Source organism: Rhipicephalus sanguineus, chromosome 10, assembly GCF_013339695.2.
Source record: "Rhipicephalus sanguineus isolate Rsan-2018 chromosome 10, BIME_Rsan_1.4, whole genome shotgun sequence".
NCBI lineage: Eukaryota > Metazoa > Arthropoda > Arachnida > Ixodida > Ixodidae > Rhipicephalus > Rhipicephalus sanguineus.
The window spans coordinates 125,706,404-125,725,351 of NC_051185.1; positions in this window are offsets into that span (position 1 = coordinate 125,706,404).

The following is an 18,948-nucleotide window of genomic DNA, read 5'->3' on the forward strand; positions in this document are numbered from 1 at the left end:
CTGTCCATGTTATCCTAAATTATGCACTGCTGTTCTTAAGATCATGTACAGCCAACTAGCCCACCAGTACCACTTTTTGTCTTGTGTTTTTCACCCAATGCAGTTATGAATGAATACCGTATTGAAGCCATTTCTCGAACTATTTTGTAGCGTGTTTCTCGATGCCATCACTGCTAGTCAAGTGGCCATCATAGCCATGTAGCACAAGATCACATGCTGTGTGACGGCAACTGGCAAAAAAGAGTATTCCATGCATGCCCCCATTGCTGTGAGTGCCACCTGCGAACAGCTCCTGGATTACACTCACAGAAATGCTCAGCAAAGTGGACAGACGGACCGCTGCCGTGGCTAAATTGGTAGAGCATTGGCCATGTAATTTGAAGGTTGTTGCTTTTGTCCTGACTGGCAGCAAAGTTCTAATGTCCACTTAACTTGCTTTCAGTTTACGTCATAGTTAATACAGTACAGTTAAAGGGACCCTGAAACGGTTTTGTCAATTTTCTATAGACACATTGAGCCAGTAAAGCAAGTTGTAAGAATCATTTTCATACTGATTCAAGCTCTCTGCTTCAACTGTGTAATTTATACAAGCTTTTAAACATGTGAATGAATTGCTACAGATCGCAGCAGCTCAGCGAAACTGGTTTTCAACTTCTTGCGCCCTTTCTATGTAGCATTGTTCCATGTTACATAGCACCAGCGATCAGTCTGATTGGGTATGACCAGTCCACGTCACTGAACCTCCGGTGGGCAGCGAGCATTGTCTGGCTGTGCTACAACGTGCTCTGCGTTTACATGAGCTGAGCAACAGCGTTTATCTCGAGGTTTCCTTTCTCAGGCACCATGAATTGCCTAGCTGTGTTGTGTGCCACAAATCTAGCGATTGGTGACTTGGAAACGCTGTGACATCGTTTAAGGCTTGTAAGGCACTTGGGGAGCGGAGTTGCTTCAGCTGTCGCTGCAGTGGGTGTTGGGCTTACTATCCGGTCAATGCCAGGATCCACACGTCTGCCGCTGTAACTTCACGCCTCAAGACACAACCACATTGTCCGAGTTTGCGCTTATTAATGATCATTTTCAAATACTTTTTGTTTGTCCCCATGCCTTTGCAGATTGTCACTGTACTGGAGAATAAAATTAAAACGGCTGGTTGTATGGCGGCACCTGGCAGAGCAGATATCAACCGCTTTGTACGCTTCGTCTCTGTCGCCAGATGGTGCGCGCCGGACGCATTCGACGGAGCTCAACTCGCCGAGTGCGCTCATGAGGGCGCTTCAGTTGCCAGCGATGGCACGGTGCTCGATGAGTTGAGGGGGCGAGGAAGTGGTGATAAGGAGAGTATACATATAATTGCCCATAGCTGCCTTGGTACACGGTGCGTTGCTTAATTTGTGGTGCAAATGATTTGGTGATGATGTAGCTTAAATGCTGACAAAATTTTAAAGAAAATCCTTTTCAGGGTTCCTTTAAAAACTAAAAATAATCTCCCCCTTGCTTTCCTTGGCTTCACTGTCTGCTGGCTTCATCAAGTTGTCCTAGTAGATTATGACTTTTACATGAATACATTCACTGCTGTGGTAATATAGCTGTATATATATTTCAATAAGTTGTCTCGATTAGTGTCACAAGCTTTAGTAGCAGGAAGTGTGTGTAAAGAGTGCCGTGTTTGTTGTTTAGTCTCCTGTGTGTGTCGTGCCTGTGCAAGCATTTGGCATCTTAGTGTACCATTCCTTTGTTACCTCCATCCTCAGCGTCTTGAACTGGGAGGAAACTTTGTTTGCTTTAAGATGTGCAGCACTGCTCTCGTGAGTCGGGGTGTGTCGACCGAAGAAGACCCCAGCCAACCTGCTGGATGGCCGACTATCTTACTGGCTTGAACTCGAGCCTGGCCTCTGGTCCTGAGCAAGCCAGGCAGCCCATGTACCCTGAGGCCAGGTTTCTGTCCTTGGTGGGCAGCAGTGGTATTGCTGCCCACTGCTCCGGCCGGCCGCCCTCCTGTATGGCCATTGCCCACCACCGGAGCTTCAACTTTGCTGTATTTGGCGCTAACAGAAATCGGTCTCCGAGCAGAGTTCTTCAGTCATGCCAGTCGTGAAACACCATTGCGTGTGAAACTCTGACATGCCTATGGATGAATTTGCAGAGGATAGTGAACTGATGCGTCATGTGGCAGTGATGCCAGAAAACACGCCACATTGCTGCAGTATTAGCTGTCACTTTGCGGTTTATCGTGGAAAAAATTAGACTAAATACTTTCAAGAAAAGTCAAAGAGTTCTGTGGCCGCGATGCAATCTGCAGAGAGCTAACTTCAAAGAGAAAGTTTCGGCTCACATCACGAAGCACACGGTGTTCTGCAATGCAAAACACAATGATGAGGCCATTTATTAGTTTAGTTTTTTTACCCACAGGTGTCAGCACAATCGGCAGACCTCTGCTATTTCAGCCACTGGTGTGTCCTAATTTAGGTACATGGAGCCTACGGGGAGCTCTGGTCACCGAGTGCATACATGACACCCAAGTGACAATCCTGGAAGAATCTGGGAAATCACTTCAATGAACCTAAAGGGCATTGATCAACAAGCTGGTAGAAAGCACCTAAGGACAGGTTTCAACAAGACTTCCTGTTGGGCGAGTTCATGATGGTTCACAAAAGGCATTCTTCGCATGAGGAAGAAAGAATTGTCAAAAAGTGGGAAGAAGATAGGGCACAGTGTGGGTGCTAAACATGAACTGATTTATTTTGGAAATAATACCATGGCAGGTAGTCACCGAATGCACATACCATTCATGCAGTGGCTATGTCAGTCATATAACATAAGATCAAGAAAGCTAGACTCACTGGAATAAATAGATGATGAGCTTCCTCCCCCCACCCTCTTCATCTTGAAATATTAGCGTCACTAGTTCTTTGTTGAATTTATTCAGTAGTTTGGAAATCGGCGTTAGTTGGCATGGTTGCACATGGAAAGGACAGCTAGAGAAAAACATCTCGAAGTACCATGTCAATGTTGTGTTTTCAGCGCCGTGCAAACTATCAAAAATTTGCTCTCTCACTTCTAATGGTGGTCGCACGCAGTGTTCCAAGCGGCATGCCACTCAGTTCACCGCATGCGCGGCGAACGTTGTGTACCGCGTTCCTTTGAGCTGCGATAAAGTTGAGCGCCTGTCCTGTGTGCCTCTTGTCTATGTCCCCGTCCCATAGCGCTCGTATGTCCGTATCAAGAGAAAAACAACTCGCAAAGAAGAACACACAAGCGGCGATTGCCAACAGAAATATTTCTACCCGAAAGCATGCTATAATTGACATCTATAACACACCACATGCTTCAGGAAAGACCGGTAAGGAGAAGGCAAAAAGATTCAAGAAATGCAAATAAATAATTTTAAAGCAATGGAAACAGGAAAGAAACAGTTACAGTGATGTTTCACTCCGTGAACACAGGCAACACGCAAGTGAATTGGTGCTGTTCCTTTGTGCATGGACTATAAAACTCTTTACGTTAACCGGAATAAGGTCATCGAGGTACCCACTTTGTTGTTCTTGGCTCACAAGTGCCTCTTTTGTGACACTTGACCGGTTCGTCTTTCTGCTTCTCTTGCTATGGCACTGCTTGTGGGGATACATCTCACGAAAGCGATTTCACTAATGGAGCATTCATGCTTGCACATAAAAGAAAAACCCATCTTGACAAATTCAGCTGCCTGTGAGCGCATGTGTTTTGGGCTATGTGGCACTGCGTTAATGTGCACCTGTGAGAGCACCACAATTTCCTGGAAGGCCAGACCAGTTTGTGGGACTGCCTTGATTGTGGATGGGTCCCCCTGTTTGCCAACACCACTGTTTGTAGTCATGCAGGGGACGCACGCAGTGGGAACTAGTGAAAGCAGCCCACGTCAGCAGTTTTTCTGAGGCATGGGTTGCTCAGCGTTCTATTGCCTTGCTTGCCAAAAGAGCTCGCTTTGTTCTTATCAGTCTCTTTTGGAGTGCACGGTGTGTGAAATATGTCATCTATAGCAGTAGCTTGCGCTGTGTTTTCTTCTTATTTGCTTGTCATCATCTTTTTTGCACAGTCCTTTTAAGATGAATTTATTGTAGGCATGTAGTATACTGATGGAGTAAACCTTGAGTAAATGAATTTCAAATTTTTATTGAGCAGTCTTCAATTTATTTTGTGTGCTCTTTTCGGTTATAGCTTCTCTCTCTACAAAACTACCCCATTTTCCGCCCCCTTAACCGGGAAGCCATGCCTCTGTGTCATCCACTGCTTAGCTGCTGTTTGATAACACCATTTCTTCAATGTTTTCTCTTCATGCTTTGTGTGCTTTCATTTTCTTCTACGAATTGCACCCAGTTATGGCAGAGCTTTCATGTAGTCTGCTTCTTTTATGAACTGTACTGTTATGCATGCTCTACTGTGAGTACTTATCCGCTGATCAGGTTTTCTATTGTTTACCAACACCATCGGGTGTTGCCCATCTTGCTGTCTTCTGATTACTGTGGTGATGATGAGTAATAGAGCTTGCTGTTAGGCTAGTTGGTAGGTCATCCTAATGGTGACTTACCAACATAAGTCATCATAATGAAGTAACTACAGTCGGATACAACTTTAAAAGTCTTCCTCCTCAAAGGCAGATGCACACAAGCCTGCACCAATGGGGGCACACTCAGACTGACATCATGAGCCAGACTGCCGGTGACCCCGCCTTCAGAGAACATTGCTAAGTGCATGAGCGGGACTATTTCTTTAGTTGCAGAGGTGGTCCGCTGCAGCGCTTCGGTCGTCTCAGCAGGGCCTCTCCTGACTTCTAAGTTGTATCCAACTGTAGGTGCAACTCCCTCGTTCACACATATATACTCAAGACCTCTTCACAAACAGTTTGTGGGGAGTGGTCTTGAGTACATGCATGCGGATGCATATGTTAATGAGGAAGTGCTAAATTGCACCTTATTAGTTGATTATGGTAATGATCACATTAGCTTTTTGCAGGCTGTGCTAATGCGACAATTACACTTCCGTATTACAGTGTAAAATGCAGGATATTTTAGATAAGTTATCTTGAAATAGAAATGTGCACGTTTAATTGGGTGAGTATAGTAACTGTTTATTTTAAGTGGCTATTCTCGCTTCATTATCTACGAAGGGTTTGTCAAAAATTGCTGCTTCCTCGAGCTTCTAACCAAATGGCATAGTCATGTAAGGTCATCCACATTGTGGAATCTCAAACAACTCAATGAGGGCCACTTTGGGATGGAAATAACGAAGGTGCTGCTTGGCACTGTCTAGGACCTTCAGTTGCAATCATTTTAACGGAAAATTCACTTGACAGCTGGACTCAAATTATAATGCAACTCAGATGCTGTACAATAGACTAGAATAGGATCATTATATCCTGGCCACATTTTAGGCATGCACTTGTCTCTGCATGTTATTACAGGTGGTTTAGTCATGCACAAAATATCTTTCCAAAATGCTGCCGCAATGTCTCATAAACCATGTGTGGAGAGAAAATTGTGCTGTATGAGGCAATAATGCTCCGTAATTAGTATCAAAGGCCCCAGTATCAAAGCAGATCAAGCCACATTTTATGAAGGTTGAATGCGATTGACCCACCAATCATTGCTGTTTGTGGGTGTTTATTGGTCGGGACTGAAGCGTGGGCTTTGTATTTTTATGATACATTCTATGTCCCCAGTTTTGATGCCCTGTGGCTCAGTACTGCTCATTGGATGTGTGAGGTATTCATGCTGTTGTGACTGCACCATGGTCTTATTCAGATGTGTTTGTTTCTTATGATTTAGAGGCACTGTCATTCATGACTAGTGACAGGAATTTAATAATGCGAGTTGTCACATTTCATTCTGTATGCTACTTAAAGCACCTTGTCGTTTGTGGCAATGACAATCTTTTCCACTACTGCTGTGCTTTGTCATATCTAAAGGAAAGACACAAAAAGGCAGAAGTTCCGGGGGAGATGGAAGCCTGAAGAGATCTGTGAACACGGGGCGTTTCGACAAGCGGGCTTGCCTTCTTCCTCAAGGCTGCCACTGTTGCAGCCTTGAAGAAGACTAGCCTGCTTGTCGAAACGTCAGCTCCAGCAACGTTCGCAGATTTTTCTATCTCTAAACAAAAGACTGGGTGAAAAGTTATGATGAACACTGGTATTTGTATTGCTCTGTCCCTAAGCATTTTAATAATGATGCAGGCTGTATGTATAATTGTTCTCTTTAATGCTTCCAGCCAGGGTTCTCCCCAGAAATTTTTTAGTGGTGGACACATTGAGAGTCGAGGTGGGGGGAATGTATTAAGTTTAGGAATTTCCAAGTTTTAAACGTCCCATTTTTTACACACATCCACATTTTATTTCTAGTCCCACATTTATGGCATCTCTGATGCACATAAACAACGGAAGCAAGGGTGCTTGTATTCTAGCGCTGGCACTGCAGTTGGCAACAAGGTAGCTGCTTGGGCTGGTTGGTACTGCATTCTTTAAAGGAACCCTTTTTTGTGCGCAAAACGTTTGAGGAAAAAACTGGAGATAGGACAGAGCGCACACTTACAACCATTTTATTGCTCAGATGGCGGGAGAATATATACACGTTCAGATGGGTGAGGGGATGAAGCAACCATGAGAAAGGGAAGGCAACAGCGCATGGGCAAAAGGCTATTCACGTATTGAAATGACACATCAATTCAACAGATACCGATATTCATTATCCGACAAATTGATAGAAGCGGCACTCACACACACTGGTCCTGCCTTGCGAATCAAGAAGGCTTCGTAAATTTCGCGTGCCCTCTTGTCCCCGTATCTTGCCATTACTTGACATTCTTCGAACTTGGGGGTACACCCACACTTGGAACAGTGACTAGCCAAGTGACTGCCCACAGACCCGCGCATGAGTCGGATTATGAATTTGTCGGATAATGAATATCGGTATCTGTTGAATTGATGTGTCATTTCAATACGTGAATAGCCTTTTGCCCATGCGCTGTTGCCTTCCCTTTCTCATGGTTGCTTCATCCCCTCACCCATCTGAACGTGTATATATTCTCCCGCCATCTGAGCAATAAAATGGTTGTAAGTGTGCGCTCTGTCCTATCTCCAGTTTTTTCCTCAAACGTTTTGCGCACAAAAAAGGGTTCCTTTAAAGACTGCAGTTGGCGATCTTTGAAGCCACAAGGCCACCTTTTTTACGTAACCAGGTGGCGGGAGACACGACTCGCTGGCATTGCACGCACAGTTGCTGTTTATTGGTTCCTCAGGTGCTCATTTCAAAGGGGTCGATTGGATTAAGATTTACCAGCGCAAAAAGGCGAAACACTTAAGAAGGAACACACACACACAGCGCTGGTAAATTGATCTTAATCATGAACCAACTCCCCCAAGCAGCAGTTTTAAGTTCATCTTTGTTGAAACAACGCTCACGAAACGACAACGAAGTATAAGAAAACACAGGACAGGCGCTGACTCCCAACTAAAGTTTATTAGGAAAAACACGCATATATATGTGTGTTTTTTGACGCCCCGTGTTCACAGATCTCTTCGACTTCACGAGCGCTGTTTCAACCAAGATGAATGTATACCAACTCGCTCAAGCTTCCATTCTTAAGCAGTCTTAGCAAGGGTCAGTTGGAGTAGTGGGTGGTCTATCGAGAGCGGTGGGCAGTGAAGCAGAGCGATTGGTGGCATTTCCACCACTTCCATCCGTGGGGAGAACCCTGCTTCCAGCTGGGCATTGTCAGCTATCAGTGCCCTGTGCTGCTCATTTCAGTGCTCTTGTTCTGTCATTGAAATCTTAATTCCTTTTCACCATTTTGTGCCGGAAAACAGAGGGACAAAGAAGAGCAACACAAGTACAACTGCCTCCTTGCGTTTCTCTTCTTTGTCGCTGTTTTTGTGCGCAGAAATTGTAAAGATGAATTCATTCAGACTCACTGTAATGCTTTAGTTGCATTTCTGATTTTCGGTTGCCCATCTGTAGCGCAGTGTGTGTGCTACATCCCAGTGATTGGGCAACTGCCTTTGGTCGTTGATGGTTCTCGATTCCCTTGCAGGGGGCCTCGCAACTGGAACTCAGCAAAAACCATGCACATGCTCAAGCTCTGTCAAGCACTTGTGGACGAGAGACAGCACTGCTCTGCCTTTGCGCAGAAATAGGATATTTGCACCAGTGTTACATTAGTTGTCATTGTAGCCGTGGTTGCAGCACCATCTAGTAGCCACTGCGCACATTAGGCATGCTGACTTTGTGTTTCCACTCGGCACAGCTGTTTAATGGAAATCGTGTGTAGGATAGGCGTTTACCGCTTCAGGCGCCGTATCTGTATATGTGGATACGACTTGTTTTTGCATGCACTGTCAACTAGTTGACTAGAAAGAGGAAATTACGTTGTACATTGGATGAATTGATCCTCCACATGGTCAGTGTGTCTTAATTTAAATTAATGGGCTGTGCATGACTGCAGCCGGTCACTTTGTGAAGGCGCCACATTGTTCGATGGGTCACTCACCACGCCACATGCTGGGAACAACATTTGATTCCTGTTGGCTCAAAATGAATGCAACCAAAAACAGATTGCGCATGCATTTCAAGGCTACGATTTTGTGCTTTCTTTATGCAAAAGTAGAACATCACTGACTCTGGAATACATATATGTTTAATTCCATCCACGCTGCAATTAATTACTGAAAGTTGCGTGAAACAATCTATATTACATCAGTCTTTTTTCTTTAGATGTGATATTGAGTGCTTTAGAATGATGTAGCATAAACTTAGATTTTCGAAAAGCGCTTCACTTTTCGCACCTGAAGGGGTTAAGGACACCATGTGCATAAAGTTTTCTGCCACTTGCTCAAGATTTTACAATAGCTACCCTGTGGATCAGAATAAATGGGATATACTCAACCAAGAATATTCGGCATTAAAAATTTTAATTGCTTTCTTTTATACATGGTGTAATCAAGTAGGTGTCTTATTTTGTTCAGACAGTTTCATAATAAAGAAAGCGCAACTTGAACGGAGACTAATACCCCGGTCACGCTGGCAAATTTAATGTCATTTTGAGCGAGTGCACTTGTTCCTCCAGAACATCACTTTGGTGGTGCGCTGCTACATGAGAAAGGGAAGTGTGCTTTGGAAATGATGGCAATGGCGATGGGTAATAAGTAGCACAGCTGATATTTGTTATTTCAGGCAATGTTTCTTAAGTAATAATGTATTATAGCTATAAACAGCCCTTAAAATAAACTTTAGGCACAAACGCGGCGGATGTGGCCATTGCACAGCGTGTGCTGGGCGTGCCCCTGGTGGCCGTGGCTGTAAACTGCTCGAAAACGAGAATAGCAATGTAGTGTAGTGGTATAGTATGTCTTATCAGGAATAATGCATAACAACGTTCCTAATAACGAAAATGATAGTTTAAAAAGTACTATTAACTCAGCCTCTGATAATAACTTACCTATTCTAGAGCCACTGCTATTGAGGCTAGGCACTCCGTCTCGGTGAAGTGAGTTCGGCAAACGCACTCGCGGGCAAGTGCGCTTTGCAGCGAGTGTCACTAATCATTCTCGTGTGGTAGCGTGCGAATGACACCAGCGGCAATGTGCACTTAAGTTGGTCCGTGTGACAGGGGCATAAGAAAGAACACACCCTATATTTCATCAACGCACCCTAAGGTTCAATAAAATGGAAACACAGTCTTGTTGGTTTGGCTGCATAATGATAATTTTGTGCACGCAACACGAAGATACAGACGAAAAGTTCACGAGGACCTCCGTCCTTGTGAACTTTTCATCTGTATCTTCGTGTTGTGTGCACAAAATTATCATTATACACCCTAAGGTTCATTATGAACCTGTATATACCAACATGCCCAATTGGCAGTTGTCCTAAGTATTCATTCAGATGGACTTACACACATGTGCCATGTGTGAGCTTTGTGGTGGTATTTCCACATTGCACTCTTGGTCCACATCTCTCGTGTCTGTAACCACTCTCCTCTGTAATGTCTTTTGACCTTGAGGCTAAATAAATAAATAGAAGGAAACAATTAGCCTGGCCAAAGTACGTGCCTCCTACATTGTGCCACTATATTGCTTCAATGTGAATCACACCAACTTCAAGAGCCATCTTAAGCTGGTGTATTACGTGGCTCTTCTCCAATGCTAAACTGTGCAATGCCACTAGGTTAAATGTAACCGAAGTAACCGAAAATCTCGTGTATATTCCCTTAAGGTTCAAATTATGATGGACTGTGTGTAAATGTGTCGAATCTACACCAACTTTATCGCAATGCACTCTATTGCAAAAGAAAATAAGGCAGTAATATGTTGATTTGTACTGTTTTTAGGAATTAATCTGAAGTAGTGTGCAATTAAATATGTATTCTGAATCCAGTCATGTACTATTTTCGTATAAAAATAATGAGCTTGAAATGCGTGGGCAATCAGTTTATCCATTCCAAGCAAACAAAAAAATATTGGCGGCATTTTACACTCTGTAACATTTGAACGCAAAAGTCTGCTGTGCACATGGTAATGCATTAAGTTATACAGTTAAACCAGACTTCGTGCAAGACATAGTGAGCCGCAGTGTAATGCAACAAATTACTTGGATCACTTCAGGTAGTGTTGCAGCGCCTCTTGAGATTGGCCCACCTTTGACCGATCGACGATGTCAATTGATGTGACATCGTGATGTGGTGTCATTGCTCGCTCACAGAAGGTCATGTGGGTTTTTGGACAGGGCCTTGCGACGCCTTACGTGATCTTTGGGAGCCCTTACGGTCTTGCAATGTCTTGCGCAAATCTTGCAGATGGGAGCACCAAAAGAGTGCCTTCAGGCTTTCAACTTGGAATTGTAATTTTGTTGTGGCTGTCGGAGCAGGGCACGTCCAATGGCTCGTCAAACATGGTAGTGTCTTCAGCAAAGTAATCGTCTGCTGCAAGCACAGTGAAGTTAAATGAGCATTGGCTATCCACTCGGGAAGCGTGCACAAATATGCACATGGCGTTTCAAGCCAGTTGAAATAACACATGGGGCTTGACAAGCCAATACAGTTGATGTGTACAAGTGTGCACACCACCACTGAAGGGGATATTATTTATTTCCACGAATAAATGTCACTTTTCCTGTTTGATGCACAGTGGGTGTTAGCACAAGTTTTCGTGTGACAAACAGCTCTACAGTCTGTGCCACACGTACTAAAATATTGGGTCAAAATTCTTCAGGCAGCAACTTCATTAGTAAAGTAGCAGCTTCTGGGCTATTTTTTTACAGGGATGGCAATAGGTGGTGCATATCCCTTTTTTTTTTGTGCATAAGCAACACAAGGACGCACAGAGGCGATGCAACACATGTGCTATCTTGTAACAAAATGGTATTTTGCACACGATGCACAAATTCACATTGTGGTTGTGCTTATGGTTTCCTTTAACATATGTTCTGATGTGCTAAAGAATTCGTACCGCGTCAGCTTGTGATGGCAACACTTTGTATTCTGTGTGCATGCAGGTGTGTAACACCACAATACCGGATGTTGTTTATGTCCCTTTGGGTTCTAGGCATAATGTTGAAACGATAACCTTGCACAAACTTCCCAGTTTTCATCGAAACAATCAACATTGCCAGGTTCATTTATATAAAAAATGTTAACTCTGCCTGTTTACAAAGTGCTCAGGTATCGAAGTTAATGGATACTTGGCGACGTCTGTGTCGCTCAACCCTGCTTGACTAAGTGTCAAGGTAGAGTTATCGTTTTTCAGTTTTCAACTTTTCTTGCCAGAACCTCCCCAACATGCAGTGTGTGACAGACCTTATCATGTTTCTGCGTAGCGACTCTTTCATTTGGCGGTCAGTGCTTGTCACATGTTGCTCCTTTTGTGTCTCATTTTTTTGCGCTGTCCATTAAGTGTCTCTGTTGTTCTATTTTGTCCTACTTGCATGCTCTGAAACAAATGGTTCAGGAAATCATTGCGGATAATTCAGCAAAGAGAACTTGCTTCAGACTATTTAGTAATTGTGTCTTGGTGCTTAAAAAGATGCATATCACTTAATACTACATTTTGCATGTAAGAATTGTGCATTTGTTGTCACAGTACATCCAAACATTCTGTACTGTGGTACAGTGGTGCATTTAGCAGCAATGAGCTCCTTTCTTTTAACGTATGTTTGTGTGCCTTATCTGTGAAAACTTGCCCACCTTAATTCATTATTGTTTGTGTGTTAGTACATTGCAATGTCGTTATCTTTATATTGATGTATCTAAAATTTGATGTCATTGTCTTCACTATGGTTGATGCATTTGATATCTCCATTTCATATCAGTGCCCAGTTTTATCCTGCTATGTTCAACTGTGTCATCAGGTGTGTCTACATATTCCCAAACTTTCTTTTTTAAAACCACAAGTGTCATATTATGTAGTTGAAGAGTTTTTTTTTTAAGGAAGGCAAACTGCAAACTTGCTGTAATAAGTTGTTAGATTGCTAGAGAAGGTTCTAGATGTTCTTGTTCACTTGGCCAGGGGACTGGTAGTACTGTGCGCGGACATTCACCTGTAACCAAAACCGTTGCACACTTTACGGGAGACCCATGTGTGCAGGCATCTTGCAGTAACAATGTGAGTGATAAGTGATGTAGAAATAACGTTTCTAGGCACCAGCAACTCAGAACAACACTCACATGAATCTTAGTAGTAAAGTGCACAAGTAAAGACATGAGCATGCTGCGCTAAACTGTGCTAAGCAGAAAGACTGCCAAACTGCTGCAGTTTATGTCACCATAGAGGGGATTGTGAAGCAGTCTTGGTGATAGCTGGCTTAAAAATATATTTAATGTCGTGAAAGATTGCAGCATCTCTAACGTGATATTTGGCATAGCAAGGGTCCTGAGCATTTAGAGTCTTGTGAAGAAGAGGACAAGGAGGAGGGACACACACAGGTGCTGACTGAATCATAAGAGTTTCCTACAATTAGCTAGAGGGAACTGTGGCGCTCTGATCGTTCAGCCACCGTGGGAATGATGGGTAGTACACGGATTTGCCTGCTCTTCGTGCTTACGGCTTAGAACGCACTTGTGGCTTTGTTTATTGCTGTTTTTTGGCATTCATTTCGGATAAAAGAATGGACTATTGTGAACTTCGTGACCAGATTTAAGTTAGTGAGCCTAAAAAGGTTAAAGTGGTGAAGTGGAACTACTGACTTTCGCTCAGCTTCGTCTTGTGACAAAGCGGATGCAGGCAACGCGGAGCCAAACGGAGCCGAAAGAACGAAGTTTAGACAAATCTGTGTACTACCCATCATTCCCATGCTGTCTGAAGCACCATGCGTTGCCGCTCCCATAGGCACTAGTGCCAGAGTTCCCTCTAGTGTGTCTATAGGAAACTATGGACTAAATACGCCATTGCTGACATTTAGCACCTGTGTGCTGATCTTATCCATATATTCACAAGTCTCAGTGCTAAACGCAAATATGGGCAGTGTTTCATTCCAAAAAGGCAGGTCTTTTTGTAGTGAAATGCTCTGTTGCTGCCATGCTTGGACAGCCTTGGCCATTTGAGATGTGTTTCCTGTGGTGTACAGTACTCACGGATTGAAACAGGACAATTTAGGGCTACCTATTTTTGTTTCTGCAGTCTTCAGTTGTCTAGCATTGTTAGCATTGTTTACCCTGTTTTCCTGTGCCTGTTAGTACAGCAGTTGCAGTTTGTATTTGTGACATAATGGCAAGCATTTGTGCCAGGATAGACCTGTGGTTTACAGCAAAAACTCCTAAGGCTACAAAGCTAAGTATGTCATTCAGTAATTCAAGCACTGTTCTGTCCTCAGTACAGTTTTTACATATTTTCAAGCACAAAACATGCATCCTGGTTGTCTGTGTGCCAGTTGAGTGCTTTGCATTATGTCACCATACAAAATGTGTCTTTGCTTGTAAGTGTTTGAATTTCTTAATGATGACTGTAAACAGCAGAATGCAATTCGCGCCTGCCTGTTTCTGCGTTACTATGCTAGAAATAAGGTTATCGCTTCTGTCATGACATACGGTGCTTGCAAGCAGCGACGTGACTGTTTCCCGACGTGCATCGTGTGACGCCTCCTCTGCTCTCTCTCTTGCTCATGCAGAGGTGCATCTTGGGGCCATTCGGAGCCGCTTGCGGCAGTGTCGCTTCTGCAGCTACACGGCACTCTACCATTCGCTGCTGCAGCGTCACGAGCGCATCCACACAGGCGATCGTCCCTTCCAGTGTCCAAACTGCCCCAAGCGCTTTGTGCAGAAGACACACCTGGAGACTCATCTGCGTCAGCATACTGGTGAACGCCTATCCTTCTGAGAACAGTCACGCCTTTGCTGCCAGCTGCCACTTTGCAGGATGTTGGAGGTGTGACACTCGGTTGTGAACAGTGCTGCCTCGCGTTTACTTCTCCAGCTGAACACTCGGTGCGTGTGTGCTCCCTGCAAGTTGGTCCTGAGCCTCATTAGATTGGGCCTGCTATGCGAATGTGTCAGATTACATGATGCCTATGTAGGTGTTATCTCGATCCATGCATGATCCTGCAGTGTTGACACCCCGCTAGAATTTAGCGTTGTTATGGCAGGCAAGACAAATAATCATTGCATTGATCACAAAATCTGGCATATGCATTAAAATAGGAGTAAAACTGATTTCTGCTGCGATAACTGGCAACTGATGGTGCAACTATTCGGGAAAGGTGGCCGGAGCACTCTTTGTGGCAGTTGACAGCACTGTGGGCCTTCCGTATAATTGTTCTCTGATGGGACAAGGGTCTCTAGCTTGCTTGGTGACGGAAGCTTGCAGCTATAACCTGTGGGACTAGCAGCTTTCTCTATGGGAGGAAACAAGTGGGAGAGCCTCTTTCTTAACATAACTGCTCTTGTGTGTGTAGTGCCAACATGTCGGTTTGTTATTTCGGAAATGATTGCAATGCACGGAATTGTGAAACGAAGTTGCAAGCCAATCATCATTTGTCAACACATAAAATTGGTCCTAGTCTTGTGTATGCTGTATAACTTTACTTCCTTGTTTCATCCATATGAAAGAGCTGTCACGTGACAAAATTCTGTCAGAACGTGCCTGTCTCGTTCAGTTGAGTCGCTCTGTCAATTCTGTGGTAAGTACTATGTTCTGCTGCAGTGCACTCATTCGTTGAAAGTGGAACCGTGTACACAAGGCTTTGTCCTTTTCAGCTTCACTAAAACCTGTGCAATAAATTATGCGCGCGGCGCTGGGCATCTTTCGCAGCAGAGAGATGCAACAGAGCCTAATAAACAGCTTTTTTGAAACTATGATGCATAGTGACCGCTGCTGCTGGCAGAATGCAGGCTATGGAATGAGTTGGACGCAGTTGTGTATGTGAATAAGTTTAGGGCCCTTCATCACCCCTCTTGGCGACATGAAGCAAACAGCAATAAAGCAGAAACAAGCATACATATAAAGGCACCCATCTTCTACATTGTCTTGGGCACAGCCGGCAGTGTATGTACATGAGCAGCCAGGCGATTAGACTTTGCCACGGCACTTGAAAGATGAGTGAAGAACGCATTACTTGAATGCAATTTACAGAGTAGGAACATTTCGCAGAACTTCAAATTACCATGCTGCTACACTTCATAAAATTTTGATAGTCAACATTCATGAAATCATAGAGGTCAAAAGAATGTTTAGTCAGAACTATATTAATCAAAACGACTTTTCTTAGGGATGCTTCAAGGCTTTCAAGGATTGTGACCATTTTGCTGCACGGTGTTGCACCTGAGCTTTCTGTGACATAGTCGGGTGAATGCTTGGGGAGTACACACACAAATAAATAGGGGTGAATGTAACTGTTATTTGATATGGAAACATACATGAGAGACGTGGAGGGAGCGAGCCGACAGCTGCCATTGAGAGGGTCGCAACGTATGCCCACTCGTTCTGAAGGAGGGAATAAGAGTACATGAACAAGACAAGAAAGAAATACGCAAATGACAGGAAACACAGACAAATGTAAAGTTCAAACACAAAGAAAAAGAGATGCTGTAGCCTAAGTGGTTTCATGAAGTTATTAGACATAATGGGCCTGCTCACTGAACAAACAGACCCAACAGTACAACAGGAAATCATTGTGAATGCAGAACAGTTAAGTCCACACAAAACGCATAGAAAATGACCAAATGTGAAACGTTCTTACTGACATTTTAGATTGCAGTCGGTATACAATGTCACGATTTGTGACCGGTGAAAAAATATTGTCTGAAAGGAAAGCTTTCCAAACTGTGTAACAGCAGGAGGCACTATTCATGTCAGATATGCCAAGTATGTAAACATTGTTCCTGGATAATAATTGATGCTGTATGCTCAAAGAAACTGAATTAAAGTGACGTGTAAAGGCACCGTGGAGCACCGTTGAGGCACCTTTAAGTTGTGTTGTATGTGCCAAGAAATTCCACGCTTTCTTGCTATTCGCACAACTTAGGTTTTCAAAGCTTTTTTTGCCTCGTATACATTCCAGGTTGTTTTCAATAAATGCTTGCATTGTCTGGTATAGTCTACTGTTAGTGTACAGTGCAGGAATGATTGTTTTACCACTATAAAGCCCCACTGCATACCTGAAAGTGAGAATAATGTAGTAGTAGTTTGATCTCTGGATGGAAAAGCACGTGGGAAAGGAATGCACAGCCAGCCACACATGAGAGTCTCTTTCAGTTGTTGCTCCTGAAAGGATTCACTTTATGGCACTTGCTCTTTGAATACTTGTACAAATGTCGGGTACTATGTGGCCTATGACTGAAAGTGGACAGAGTCCATATTTATTGAGTCATTATTTCGTTCTGTTCTATCGTGTTTTTGAAATGTCTCATATGAGCAAGCTGAAGAGGATGGAACTGGAAATGCTTTTCTGCAGACCCCGTATTGTTGTTTCCTTCACTCGAGGAATGGTGTGATATAGTCAACTGATCGCCGTGTTTCATGTACTTGTGTTTTTGCATGTACATCTGTCTTCATATGTGAGAGTCCCATTGATGTGTTTGTATTGCAGTGTGTTTTGTGTGAGAAACTTGTAACTCTTAAAATGTGTACAGAGTTGATCTGAAAGGGTGGCAGGATATGCTTGGAGACTTGTGATGAGTTTAGACAGCCAGTCAGTTAGAAAAGCAGAAAAAAAAACATTCCTGTGCCAGCTGGTTTTTAATATCATGCAACCTCTGCTGAGTTTCTTCAGGGAGACTGATGTTATGTGCAAGAAATTGTCAAATTCGTGTTACAACAGGTGCCGCTGTTTGGATGCTTTCCTGGCACCTCGCAAAAAAAATGAATCGTGAGTAAAGCACAAAAGCCTGGCTTCTTGTCCTGGGCTGTCTGGCACGAGTACCAGCTGCTTTATCACTGCATTTCTCAGGACAGAAAGGACTGCCAACAGCGTTGTTACCAAGACATGTCAGAGGGACACTAAAAGGAAAAATGAGTTCTACTGGCGTTTTAGTAGAATGGCCTTTTTCGTAGAATGCTTTCAAACTTGTGCTGTATGGTTGTTTTCACTGTCATATGCCTGAGCACAGTTTCAACTTTCAATTCTCTGTAACCAATCTAGTTATTTCACATTGCTCACTCTTAGCCATGTACAGCTCACTCTTTGCTGGTGCCCTTCGTGTGGTGACTATTTTAACGATGTCAAGATGATAATATGAAAGCAACGTTGCTACCTCATATGTTGCGGCCACTGATTAATGATTGGTGCCGACTTTCGTTCGTGCGAACTATGTACACAGATTCGACGCCAAGTGATCAGACACTGCAGTTGCGTTGATAATAGTATTCCTCAATTTTGAGGGCGTGAATAGAGCATCTGCCTGCGATCCTTTGGTGGCAGGGTCTAGTTTGGAGAATTAATTATTTAACATTACGCACTTTTGTGGTGACTTCACTATATTGTGCACAGTTAGTGACTGACTAAAGTACTTAGTGGTTGTATACTAGTATCCAGCTGTTCGTTTCCCCCAAGAATTGATACCACATCCATTCATTGGAAATTTGGGAGCAGTGCACTGAACTTTGCAGCGAAAGTGTGAAACACAGGTGCAAAGTGTTGAGCTGACTCCAGTGGTTTATTTTCGCTCTTTGTTGTGAACATCCACACCTTATGAGGTATTTGTGTTTGATTGCTTAGAAGCATAATTTGTTCTTGGTTTTGAGTGAAAGCGGCCTAACACGACTGTATTTCTTTGTAGTTTAGTTTCTGATGTGTTCTATTTGTCGTTCAGCCATTATGATGTGTTGAGGCGCTTTGTGGTTTCCTCTTTAGTTCATGCTGAATAAATTTTAAATTCTAAACCATAGCTTCTAGAGGCGTCGTTTAGTTGCAAGTTGTAAGGAGCAGAGTATAATTATATTTTGTCAGGTTTAATGAAGTGAAGTAATAATTTGCCCCATATTATGGTAATATATAACGGATGTAGAACATTACTAAAGCACTTTGTGTAGAGTGCAACTCATAGGGGCATTTAACTTGCCTACTAGTGACAAGACCAGCATGGGTCCCTGTTATTTCTTGAAGCTGTGAACAATTATGTGGAGGTTGCATTGTGCAGCTGAAGTCATCCCTGTGAACATCATCTCTCAGTGTAAATAAAAGGCATCCAAGGTCAGTGTGGCTACCTGTGGGACTGGCCAGCGCAGCTCTCTCTATTGATGAGCTGTTGACAGCCACATCTCTAACTTTTGTGTCCCTAATCACACAGGGCAGGCGTTTCAAACAAGTTGGATTGTCTTACCTTAGGTCCTGTCCTACAATCCGCCTTTTTCACGATGCCATGGCGCAGCGGCCCTCCCCTAGCTTGAAAATCGCGAAACGCCTCTGACCTCGGAGCTTTTGTTCTGGTGATCCAGCTGTCTCGACCCCTACCAAAACTGCACAGGGCAGAACAGGAAAATGTAAAAGGTGTATTGTA